General features: G+C 36.9%; 1 pseudogene; it reads left to right on the top strand.

The window, feature by feature from the left end:
- The first annotated feature begins 2,560 nt into the window (after positions 1 to 2,560).
- On the top strand, positions 2,561 to 6,560 carry LOC107752660 (ephexin-1-like; annotated as a pseudogene).
- Positions 6,561 to 13,942: the final 7,382 nt, after the last annotated feature.

Below are 13,942 nucleotides of genomic sequence, written 5' to 3'. Positions count from 1 at the left end.
TGATGAGGGCGTTTATATGGATGTAGACACAGCACCAGCCCAGTCTGAATGCTCCTGCTCACCAGTGCTGCCCTACAGACAATCAGGTACTCTAATTCCACCATCGTTATCACTGTGTATTTCCTCATCGAATCTTACCTTCCAATGATTCTCTTGTTCTCTCCACGTTCCGAGGTTTGTCCCAATGACAAACCTCTTCCACTCTTATCTATGTCAAAACCAATTCCTGCTTTAAGTGTCCGGAATAAAACAAAATAACCCTTGAGCACCATGAAGTTGGACTGGTCAGTGACCTTGTCAGGGACAGTTTGGTTTCTGAGCTACACAAAAGATTCTCAGGAGCAATTAAAGAGAGAGACTGTAGCACCAAAAAGCCAAAAGTATTTAAGGTTAAAGGAGATCACTCTCTCAAAATGTTTAGTAACTCTCAGTTAGAAATGTGCTCATTGCGCTTCCACAACAAAAGACTGACTGACGGAGAAAGACTACATGAAAATGTATTAATCTCAGGTGTTTCCACTGGAGAGAGACCAGTGGACATTCCTTCTGTGTTAAAATATCAAGAAACAGATGGGGAGAATGGGGAGAACTTACTTGAAACTTCTCAGAGGACTCCAACAAAGCTGCCTCTTCCTGGTTTGGTGGACAAACTGATCGAAAGCCCTTCTAAGAGAGACTTAGGCCCAATCCCAATTCTATTTTATACCCCTTCCCCTGCCCCTCCAACCTACCCCTTGTCCCTTGAAAGAGAGTGTCAAGGGGTAGGGGTGACCAACCAAAAGAGAATTGAGACACTCCCACCCCTTCACGTGAACGCGCGAAACGGAGGGGTAGGGGAAAGGGGAAGGGCTAAGGGGTAGAATTGGGATTGGGCCTTAGACTGCATGTGTGCTGATACTAAGAAAAAGTCACTGGAGAACTTGTGGCAGGACCGAAACATTGTAAGAGATAGTGGAATACTAAGCCAGCTCAGAATGGAGCAGCTAAAGCTTCAAGAGGTACCCTAAAGTGTAAAAAGATTACATGGCAATACCTGTTTTTCATTTTCACAACCTCTTTTTCATGACCTCTACTCTATGTTCTGTGATGTTCTCCACACTTTCACTTATCATTCTTTGCTCTTGGCCGTCATTCACACCCTTTCACCCTTTACCAACATCTGTATGAGGTTGTCACTTCTGAGCAGTCCTATCTTCAGAGATTGACGATGGTTGTGGAACATTTTCAAGAATCTTCAGTGCTGAAAGACGCTCTGGCACAAAGAGACAGAAAGTTGTTGTTTTCTAGCATTGCAAAGATCAAAGAGATCAGTCAAAGGTAAGAACCAGACATTGTATGTACAGTATAAAGTGTGTTTAGCAAGACTACAGAATAAATGTCTGAGGAAAAAAACATTTAGATCGGATTCCTTCCTGTGTTGATTGTTCATTGTCATGTTCAGAAAATATTAATGTATATAATGTACTTGTACTTGTATATAATGGTATTACTTCTTATATACACTACCTTTCAAGCAAAGTTTGGGTTAATTTTTTATTCCTTTATTCAGAAAGAATGTGATAAATTGATCAACATAGATAGCAAAGACTTTTACACTGTTACAAAAAAGTTATATTTCAACTAAATACTTCAAAAAGCAATCCTAAAAAAATGTAGCATGATTTCCACAAACATATTAAGCAGCACAATGGTTTTTAACATTGATAATAATAGGAAACATTTATTGTGCCCCAAATCAACATATTAGAATTATGTCTGAAGGATTATGTGACACTGAAGACTGGAGTAACGGCTGCTGAAAATTCAGTTTTTCCATCACAGGAATAAAATTAAAAACAGTTATTTTAAATTGTAATAATATTTCACATTATTACTATTTTACTGTACTTTTGATCAAATAAATGCAACCTTGGTAGGCATTGGAGACTTATTTCAGAAACATAAAAAAAAAATATTTGAACAGTGGTGTAATAATGGTATTATTTCTAAATGTATAAAATAAAAAACAATAAAAAATGTATGAATGTATCTGCATTATATAACAAAATATCAAAACAAGTGGCCTTTACTTTAAATATAGAACAAACATTTTTCAATCAAAATGAAGTGTTCAAGTTTTTAAAATAAGGTTTCAAAATGAAACAATAAATAGATTGTCCAAAATAAAGACTTTAACACTTTCTGGTTGATTTTTCTGGTGGGACATGTTCATATCCACAAAAATGACCTTGAGATCAAAAGTAATTTAAAAAAGTGGCTCAGTTCTGTAAAAAGCTTTAGCATCGTTCATTTGTATATGTCACTTGTTACGCTATATGTTGGATAATGCAATAAATTCAGGCATTTTTAATTGTGACAAAAGTGTCCAAATACTTTTCTATATCTTTTTCATCTTCGTGCTGTGTTCTAAAGTCGTGCTGCTTATGCAAACTCTTTTCTTAGCTTCATGGATGCAATGCTGTTGGAGCTGGCCTCAAGTGTGTTCTGCGATGTAATCTGTGATGTTGTACACCAATATGCTCTTGGACCCTTTGATGCTTATATAAATGACATCCGTAATATGCCCTATCAGGAGCAGACATTACACGACCTTGGGTAAAAGAATAGAGCTTGATGTTTATGTATTATGAATATTAGGAATGCAAACTGGTTGTACTGTATTCTACAGAGATATTCTTTAGAGACAAGTGTCTGCTGTTTGAAAATCTATCTTATTTATAATATATGTTGTACTGTGGTCAGAAAAGAGAGTCCTCAGACTGTGGAGGTCTGAGGTCATAAACTACAGGAAGACCCCCGATGCAACCGACTACCCCTTAAATCTTTCCTTTCACTGCCATTTCAGAGAATCACCCGGCTTAAAATCCTAATGGAGGTGAGTGATGAGAAGCACTAGAACAATTAGCATGAGAATGTTCAGTTGTTTTTAAATGTTATATCACTCAATATGTCAAACATTTCGATGAAATGTAGAATATCCAGAAGAAGGCCGTTCCAGGGTTAAAGTGTGAGGCCTCAGCATTAAGAGCGCTGACTGAGATTTCCAGGGTTTGAATGAATGCCAAGCTGCTCAACATTTTCTCAATGAGTGCTATTGTATAAAAATCGGTTTGCTGCATTATGTTGTATGATTTGTGCTGTCTTCACCTACAGCTTCTAGAAGCTTGCAATTGGCAGGTGGGCAAAATGAAACAGATGGAAGAAAATAGTGCAGATTGCTAACAAGATTGAGTTTGCGTGCAAGGTAGTTGCAGGTGGTCGCTGGGAAACTGTTTACATATATGTGATCACATGTCACCTTCACATTTTGTAATGTGTAACTTACTCTTTTCATCAATATGTCTGTTTTTTTTATTCTCTCTGTCTCTCGCAGGCTCTGCCTCTTGTGTCTTGCTCCCGCTGGCTTGTGAAGCAGGGAGATCTGTTCTGGTGCAAATCTCTTTGAAGGAAAACATGTTTGGCCAGAGAAAACTGTGTACTGTACTTCTGTTCCTCTTTAATGATCTGCTACTGGTGGCCACTATAGGAAAGGGTAGGAGAGCCAAATCAATTTTAGTGAAATGAGCCGATTTAAATGTTTACTTAGTGAGAAGTTTCTTCCATTTTCATTAGGTTTTAGTTTCTAAAGGTGGATAGTTCCTTCTAGGTATCTCCTATACAGATGCCTCCATCCTCTACCTGTAGGCCCCTGACACATTTTGGATGTCTCCCTTATCTAAAGCAACAGATTAAACTCTTTGTCTACCAGGTTTGCACTAATAACAAAATGTGTCTCAAAACCGATAATTATGTTATGGTCAATAACTAACAAATGGCCAATATTTAAATTCTGAGCTGTTTTATTCTAATAAATGAATAAAATTAATTGTTTTAAATGCTACTAATTAATTTAACCATCAACCAGTTATGCTGTATAGTACAAAAATGGATATTTATTTTGAGATTGGCTAAAAATTAATGTTTTTAAGAGTGACTTTAATAAGCATTAAATGTGATGAGCATTACAATGTTATGTTAATTGGGGATGAGTGTGCACAATAAATATCCACTATTGACAAATACCAATATACACTGAACAAAATTATAAACGCAACACTTTTGTTTTTGCCCCCATTTTTCATGAGCTGAACGATCTAATGGGGGCAAAAACAAAAGTGTTGCGTTTATAATTTTGTTCAGTGTATAAAGAAACCTCTAACACTGGCCAATAACCAATATGGTACTGATACATTGTGTGCAGGTTTCATTACTAAATCCTATTTTATAGTTAGCCTTACTGGATGAATAGAAAAAAAAAAGAAAAAAAAACTTTTTTTTATGTATATATTTTGTTATGGCAAAATACACTATACCATTCAAAAGTTTGGGGTCAGTAAGATTTTTTTTTATGTTTTTGAAAGAAGTCTCTTATGCTCACCAAGTCTACATTTATTTGATGAGAAAATACAGCAAAAAACAGTAATATTATGAAATAATATTGCAATTTAAAATAACAGTTTTCTTTTTTAATATATTTAAAATGTAATGTATTACTGTGATGTCATGTTTTCAGTGTCACATGATCCTTATAAAATCCCTCTAATATGCTGATTTGGTGCTCAAGAAACATTTTTTTTTATCATCAATGTTGAAAATATTTGCCCTGCTTAATATGTTTTTTTGGAAAATCTGATCATTTTTTAGGATTCCATGCTGAATAGAAAGTTCAAACCGTTCAAGCCCAAAGTTTTGCCCAAAGAACAGTGTAGATACAGCAGAAGGCCATTTTTGTCTGCCCATCCTGTCTTTTACGAATGAATGCAGGTTGGATCGGTTTGTAGTTCATGACTACGTGCAGCGCTCTCTGATAGAAGTGACCGAGGGCAAAGATCTGGAAGAGGAGCTGGAGGGATGTGAGCTGAACCGGATATTAAGACTTGTCCTTTTGCATAATCACTGGAGCACCACATCTTAACATCTGCTGCAAACAAATTCAGAGTCAGTACCTACAATGCAAAGAACTGTCAAACTGTCAGACACAACATGGTCTTTATGGCAAGATCAAAACAAATAATTATAAAACGTATAAAATATTATGATGTTTCCCTCATTAAACATGCATCTTCTTTTTTTCTTAGAGCTAAGAAGGACTCCTGGGTGGCCAGAGAGATGGACAGGACACTGTGTATGAAGAGTGGGGTAAGAATGAATCATTAAATGCAATACCAGTTTTTAAGTGTGCTTGTTTGAGTCAGTTCAACGGAAACCAAAACAATTCTTGTAATAATGACATGATGTTTGTTTTTTTTCTTACTCATTACTTTAATTGAACAATGTAATGGAAAATATTTTGGTTTTATTCTTTTTAACTCATCACTTAACTATCTGTTAGCCTTTCCACTTAGTTATATAATATATTATAATAATCATTTTCTTTGTATTATTATGTATTACATACATTACACTGATTTGGGGTCAGGTAGATTATAAAAGTGTGGGGTCTGTGATATTAAGATTATATCTCTTAATATCACATAATAAACACATTTATATGAATATATGTCGGATCATGTGTTTTACTTATAGGTGTTATTTCAGAGATTCAATAACAGTGTCTACAAAATATTTTAACTTTGGCAGTAATAAATAATAATTGATATTATACAGTATACAATAGCTTGTGCAGCTACACATTGTCCACTAGGGGGCAAAAGCGTCAATGGCTTCAAGATTGTGTTTCCAAAAATGGGAGACATCTGTTCTTAATCAGAGCAAAGAATTAACTGCAGTGTAGATGCTCTTTAGAATTCTAAAACATTTGTGAATAAATAAAAAAATAAACATTTACATTTAGTCATTTAGCAGACGCTTTTATTCAAGCTGAGACTTGGTTGAACACAGCTCGTTCAAGTGTTTTTGCAATGCAAGGAAGAAGGGAAACTGGTCTGTAAAGAGATGGGTTAAGGGTGGGTTTCTTCAGTAGTGGGGTTATACGATCCTGTCTAAATGTTGAGGGAAAAACACCAGTGTGAAGGGATATATTAATGATGTGAGTGAGTGCAGGTACAACTGCAGGAGAAATGGCTGCAGTTGTACCTGCAACTTTTCTCAGTCTTTAAACAATGTACAAATCTGAATCAAAGAGGCACTGTGTCTAAGACTGTCCTCAGGTGCAATGTATAGAGGTGTATAGTGGACAACAACAAGGGGAGCTTAGTCTACAGCTGGGAGATATGATCAACGTCATGCAGAAGACTCCAGATGGTACTGTTGCAACACAACCCTGCCATTCCAAATTAAATATGTCTAAAATCAATGAACATTTTGAGAATTTGCATGTTAATTTTCTACTCTCTGCTCTTTTGTAGGGTTTCTGGAAGGCCGCAGGGTACAGGATGGAGAGCGGGATGCTACAAATTATCTCTTTCACATGAGCTGGTTCTCTGCTGCATGTGTGGTAGAGATCACCAATGAACATGTGCAGAGACGTCACCTTCGTCAGCGGTGTCATGTCCTACAGACGCCTGCTGAAACAACGCAGTGGGGGCCTTGAACTACGAACCACAAAATGCTTTAAATGAGAGACTGTCTACATTTGGAGACTTTGCATTTTTTCACTTACTGACTTGAAATAAATGAGTAAATAATTATATATATATGTACAATCTATATATAATTCAACTGGACTACTGCCAGTTGTTCTTTTGGTCTTAGTTTATATATATATATATATATATATATATATATATTACGTCTCTGGTTGTACAGAACAACTGCATTTGATTTAAGACACACTAAAACTACTTTCTATGGTTTACAACAAATAATGTGGTCAGTACTTATTCTTGCTCCAGCTTGCAAATGTGGAGTTATTTTAATGTAATGTACTGTGCAGGTCATGCTTATTCCTTTCTGTTATTTTCCATTCTGTTTAAATAAATTTTGTAATTATAATCCATATCCCTCTATTTCCTTTTGGTCAGTTTTTGTTAATTTGACACCTCAACTTTCCACACTGATTTGCTTATATGTTTTCTGGTTTGAGTGACACCTTTCATGTGAAGCTTGAAGTTTCACTTATTTTGCATGTGAACAAACAATATTTCATTATTTGGCATTCCTGTAATTTTACATTTCCTGGAAATATGATATAGTGTGCATACACAACTATAGTTTTTTTTGTCTCTGTAACTAGCTTAGACAGTATTTTAGACAGCACTTCAACACAAAACAATAGTTTGACTTGTTTTCTTATTTGTTAAATACAATTTATATTATATTATATTATATTATATTATATTATAAACTACATGGCATTTCGACACCAATCAAACTGGCGTGGAGGGCAATGAGATAGCAGATTTGACTGCAAAGAATGCACTGAAATTAAAGGACGAGGAAATAATGAAAGTCCCATTTGGTAAAGGTGAGGCCAAATCATTAATTAAAACAAAAGTGAGAGAATCATGGCAGAAAAAGTGGGACATAGATAACAAAGGGCGATATTATTATAATATTCAGAAATCGATTAACGTCAAGGCTTTTAAAGGGAAATGCAGAAGAGAAGAAGTGATTATATCAAGATTAAGACTTGGACATACTGGTTTAAAATCAACCCTGTTTTTAATGGGAAAATGAATATCAGATAATTGTGATTACTGTAATGTTCCAGAAAACGTGGAGCATATCATTATGAGGTGTAAAAAATATTATGCAGAAAGGAGGATCTTGCAAGATAAGATATATGAGTTGGAACAAGAATGGAGTTTGAAGGGGATTTTGGGGGCAGATGAGAAAATGTGGGAATGTAGCAAGGCTCTCTTTAATTTTCTTAAAGATACTGGGTTAGAGCACAGCATATAGGAAATGGGAATTTATAAATTATTATTATAATTTTTTTTTATTTATATAATTTTTTTTTGATTATAACTATGCTAAGTACATGAAGCCCTGAAGTTGCACACCCCGGTACCGTAGGTGGCGGTATGCACCTGAACAAGTTGGTTGCGAACCGCCAATAAAACCAGAGAGAGAGAGAGAGCGAGAGAGAGAGAGAGAGAGAGAGAGAGAGAGAGAGAGAGAGAGAGAGAGAGAGAGAGAGAGAGAGAGAGAGAGAGACACCAATCAAATTAATCCGCAGGCACACCTCTCAGCCAATAGCTGCCGACCGTTTCAGTCCGAGTCTGAACCAATAGAAGGCAGGATCTGTCTGAAGTCGTCCAATCAGAGCGGAGCTTTGGCCCCCGTTCGCCTACAACGACGGTCGGATGTCTGTAACTCAGAGTTGAAGAAATACCAGGCGAAAAAGAAAAGGTATGATCTCGATTTATCGCAAAATAGAGATTAAAAGCAAATGTAAAACAGTTTTTTTGGCAGTAGTTTATTTAAACTGGTCTCAGTGAAGCATACGGTAGAGCTTTATGATCTCTTCGCTTGTTTGTGTGGTTTGACTAAACTTTCTCAGTCTTTGTCTTATCTCTGTAATGACAAACAGCAAAATGTGTACTTTTATTTTTTCGTCGCAGATGAAGATATTTTTGTCGGTGTTGGTGAAATACGACGAGTAAAATAAGTTTGTCGTGGGGGGGTTAAGCTATAGCAGAGATTTTGATCTTGGTTCCATGCAGATTTATCTCATTAACTTACATTGCACAACGCCAGATTTTATTTCGGCTTTTCATTTGATCGTTTTTAGCATTTTTGCATTATCAAGTGCATCCTGCAATGAAAGAGTTATCCTAGTGTGAGCGAAAGCCCCGGCTTAGCGTGAGCTAAAGCCGGGCAAGAGTGAGCTGAGGTGGCGGGGTCAAGAACGGCGGTCCCGGCGAAAGGTAGGTGTGGCTAACTCTTAACTTTTATAAAGAATATCTCTTTGGATTTGAGACTTTAGTCTTTACAACTTTACAGATCTTCTTTATGCACCAAGAGCTTGTAACACTCCAAAGAGAAAGGATCACAGCTTGTAAGTGAGCCTGTGCTTTGAAGGCATTCCAGTCAAATTACTTAAACCAACCTGTTGCATTAAAGAGCCAGAAACATTCTGAATGATGTTGGCTTTAGTGAATGTTATTCTCAGTTGTCCCTGTTGCTTTAAGGATCAAGAGAGTTAAAGTGGAGCTTGTTTGAGTTGGTCGTGTTGCATTGACGCCTCTACTGTTAACCAGACCTCATGCAAAGTCACTGCTAAATTTGGCAGTACATTAGTATTTTGTAATGGCTAATGTGAGCTTGTGGTCATGTCACTGCTATTGAGCTGGCCAGTCATGACAGGAACTTTATGTATGAAGTGTCATATGAAAGAAAGGGAATTGGATCACACTGTTTTAGTGTAAATATTAATTGTGTCATCGGATTTTTTGAACATGTGAAGCAGCTTTGAATGTTTGACAATCAGTCAGTCAAGGTTGACAATAAATACATCAGCTCTGATTGACTCATGCCTGTCCTTTAAAGTTGGCATGAAATGGAAATGCTTATTTTTTTTCTAAATGCATCTCATTGATCTTATTGCGAATGATTCATCCATTTTTAATTATTTTATAGCTTGAAATTTTTACTCTGATGTACGTCACAATACATAACAAAATGTCTGTCGATACACTTTAAATAATGACGGAATAATCTGTTTGTTGAACACTTACTTAGAAGATTGATATTTTTTTTCAGATAAGTGGAACTTTTCCACTTATCTGGATATTGGTTCTTTAATATCGAGTTTATTAAAAATTAGACATAAGCTCAAAAACAAGAATGAACTCGACAAGTGGAAAAAAATGTCCAAAGTCTTTCAAAAGAGTCTTGTAAAAAATATATTTATATATTTAAATATATAAATAATGTTTGTATATCTATATTTATATATAGATGTTTATAGATTAATGATTTAGGTTGTTTTGGTATTTATCCGTGTTTAGTACCAGGAATAAAATAATAATTAATATCTGTGCATTGACTATCATAACATTAATGCAATGAATATGGTACCGGTCATAAATTATATTCTTGTCTTTATATTGCTATCTCTGCAGATCTGGTTTCTTCTGTTTTCATAATAAATTTCATATCATTGTGTCATGTTCTGTTGTCTCCAGGCAGGGGTGTGTATATGTGTGTGAGAGAGGGGGTAGGCTGCATTGGGAGCAGCTATGGGTGAGATCGAGGGCACCTACCGCTCCTTGCAGACCCCTGCGGGGACACGGCTCGGAGCTCAGTACAACACCGGCATCAGCACCCTGGAGCCCGGGCAGAGCCTCGGTTCAGCTATGGGAGCAGGAGGGAAAGGCCACAACAAGAGCCTGCGGATCCGTGTCCAGGGCCTGGATGATGCTCAGGAGTTCTATGAGCTCGAGGTGAGTCACTTCACATCAACTCAGTTTTTTGTCTCAGTTCATCTCCATATAGGTCTGGGCAGAGCCTCAGTTCGGCTATAGGAGCAGGAGGGAAAGGCCACAACAAGAGCCTGCGGATCCGTGTCCAGGGCCTGGATGATGCTCAGGAGTTCTATGAGCTCGAGGTGAGTCACTTCACATCAACTCAGTTTTTTGTCTCAGTTCATCTCCATATAGGTCTGCGTGAGAGATCCTGAATTTTTAAAAAATATAAAATATAAAATATAGGCTAGTGTCTTTTAATGGGCTTTTTATTTGCCCAGCATGGTACACTATCATTTAAAAGCTTGGGGTCTGTAAGATTTTTTTTTGCTCACCAATGCTGCATGTTTAATCAAAAATACAGTTAAAACCATGAAATGATGTGTGAAATATTTATAGCTTAAAATAGCTTTTCTAATTTAATATATTTTAAAATGTAACTTTTTTCCTGTGGTGGCAAAACTGAAATTTCAGCAGCCATTACTCCAGTTTTCAATGTATATATACACACACACACATACATACACTGACCCCAGTCTTTTTCATTGTCCATTCAATGACTGTTTAATCAATCAGTTCAATATTTTGATTCACCTTTGTTTTTGTCATCAAAAATGTTTAATTCTCCATGTTGCATTTGTCATATGTTTTATATTGCTTATATATTTTTATATTGGTGCACTGCATAAAAATTTGTATAATAATTAAATATAACTCTTCCCTGTATTTATTTTGCAAAAACAGTGTAGAAAAACATGCCTTGATTTATTTTTTAACTAGATTTGTATTGTAGTTTACTTGCTTTTTTTATTAAACCAAATTAAATCTTTTGAATCTACTTAATTACATTGGCTGGTTGAACTGTTGAAAATGATGCATATCACATATTGCTACACCCTGAACATACTTCCATGGTTGTCTGGTTAATTGTTTGCCTGGATGTTTTGTTTGTTTGATTCCGCTGCACAAATATTGTACTTCTGCTATTATGTTTGCAAAGCTACCCAAAGTTTATTTAAAAATAAGCGCACACTGTAGCCAGCACACTGTGTTTGGTTTTGTCCATTTGCGGCTGTGCTGGAGAATGTAAACGACCGTCTCTCCGGAGACCTCTGGCAGTCTTGCTTTGCGTGTCGGGTTGTGGTGGGTGACAGCTGCCACATGGCTTTAGCACTTAAATCCTACATCTATAAGTCTGTTTTACACCCGAGGCCTGAAGTCACTTTCTAAGTTCTAGCCTGGCTGTAGTTACACATCTGACATGCATTTTCTGCCTTGATGTTCTGTTTTTATCACAATGGGTAAAAATGAAAAAGCTAAGGTTTTCGGTGAAGATGTATTGATTAAATTTCCTGCAATATGACGCCAGCATTTGAATGCAAAATCACATGGACACGGCGAAATTTAGGATTGCTTGGGTTTGTGCACTTTTGAGATGAGCAGTGTGGCTTTTAAAACACATTTATTGTTGAGAGCTGCTTAATCAGGGACAAGAAATAATTAACTGGCTTTACAGTGACCACCTGAATAATCCTTGGGCCATCCAAAATGTAGATGAGTTGGTTTCTTCTTAATCTGTACAGATTTGGAGAAATTTAGCCTCCCATCACGTTCTCACCAATGGATTCTCTGAAGTGAATGGATGCCATTAGAATGAGATTTCAAACCACTTATAAAAACATCACAATAATCCATAACACATCCACTCCAGTTAATCAATTGGCATCTTGTGACGTGAAAAGTATATAAAAAATAAATCCATCATTAGGAAGTTTTTAACTTCAAATAACTGCTTCCGGCTAAAATACGAGTCTATCGCTTTCTCCAGGGAAAAAGTAATCTCTTCCGTATCAGAAGAGAAATATGCACAGATATTGCACTGTTTATTGGTGACATCAGTTCTAAACAATGTTGGTGTATCTTTCTTACAAACACAGCTTTTCACTTCACAAGGCGTTGATTGATGGACTGGAGTCATGTGGATCATTGTGATGTTTTTATCAGCTGTTTGAACTCTCATTCTGACGGCACCCATTCACTGCACAAGATTCACTGGTGTTCAAGTGATGTAAAGCAAAATTTCTCCAAATCCAGGGATGGCCTGAGGTTGAGTACATTTTCAGCAAATGTTCATTGTTGGGTGAAATATTCCTTTAACGTCTCTCTGGTTTGACATGGAGGATTAGCTAAATGTAGTGTTATAAGACAGTCTTAAGTGTTTTGGTGGAGGATGAGAACTTCCCATGATTAGATCAGATAACAATGCGCTTTGAATTCCCCTGTTACAAAGATCAAACATGGGAGAGTGGAAAATTTTCATTATCCAGCTTTATTAGGCTACAGGACTCTGGATTGCGGTGGTACCACCAAAAGACCCCGCTGGAGGTTAATGAATGTTCATATTACATCTAGTTAATGGAAGAACAATGGGGTCAGTTCTGGTTCAAAGATTTATTACTCTCTCTAGTCATCCTCAGGAGTGCATTGGGACTTGTTTTCCATTACACTTAATTTAGCACTGCTGAGTGTGTTTGAATTGCGGTAGTGATTGATCTGTTGTCAGATGATGTGGATGTTTTATTAGGCAGATTGTGTGTAATGATTCATAAGGCAACGTGGCTTTGTGATCTGTTCCATGATGCACAAACCGGCGGTAATGCAGTCTGGTGTTGCTCGCGAAAGGGTGTTTGTTTATTCTCAGCAGGAGTGTGTGTGTGTGTGGGGTGGGGTGGGGGGTGGGGTGCACACGTGCGCTTGTGTGCTCACTGCATTGTGGGTCTGATGTCATCATGCCACATCTGTTTCCAAGATGAGACTGTGTTCTTATAAATTAAATCGCAAAGGCGATAAATCGCGATTAGGCAGAAGCTGCGATTGTCATGCGTATCTTTCAGTGAAGCACGGTTCTGTGATCAGCAGTAAATCTCCATCCGAAGGCCAGAGGGCGCTCTTGCGCGGAAACTCCAAATACGCCCCACAGAAGAACTCCAGGAAATCCCTATAGCGGTTGCTGAATAAACAGAAGATTTAACTGCTTTCATTGAGTCAATGTGACTAATAAACACATGACTGTGACAATATATGCTTTATCTGAGTTTGTCTTATCATTTTTATTATATAAAGTGTTTTATTATAGTAAAGTAATGCAGTGCTAATCAACATAGCCTTTATCACTGCTTAAAATACTATGAAATATGTTGCGTGCCTTATTCTGTGTAAGAAGCCACATCATCTCACAGAAGGATTTATTTCAAACACTCGTCTGACGTTATGAAGTGAGTTTGGAGTTTGGAGTAAAAACATGTTATTAAATGTGGTATTTTCACATGCTTTCAGATGGAGCAACATTTACTACACAGAGCCGTAGTTCACTGACAAGCTACGCAAACAGCTTTCATAATCACAGAACGATTTCTTCGATTTCCTAATCGCGCCATTAAATCGTCTGCGATTATGAACGTGGTTTTGCGTGCCTTGTCAGTGAAGTTTACTCTGTGTAGTAAATGCTGCTCCATCTGAAAGCACGTGCTGGAGATCTACTACTAATCACAAGATGCGCATGACAATCGCATTCGATTAATCGTGCAGCCCTA

This window comes from Sinocyclocheilus rhinocerous, unplaced genomic scaffold (genome assembly GCF_001515625.1).
Source record: "Sinocyclocheilus rhinocerous isolate Xijiao unplaced genomic scaffold, SAMN03320098_v1.1 scaffold1733, whole genome shotgun sequence".
Lineage (NCBI taxonomy): Eukaryota > Metazoa > Chordata > Actinopteri > Cypriniformes > Cyprinidae > Sinocyclocheilus > Sinocyclocheilus rhinocerous.
The sequence above is the reverse complement of the archived record's forward strand: the minus strand, read 5'-3'. Positions and strand labels throughout refer to the sequence as shown.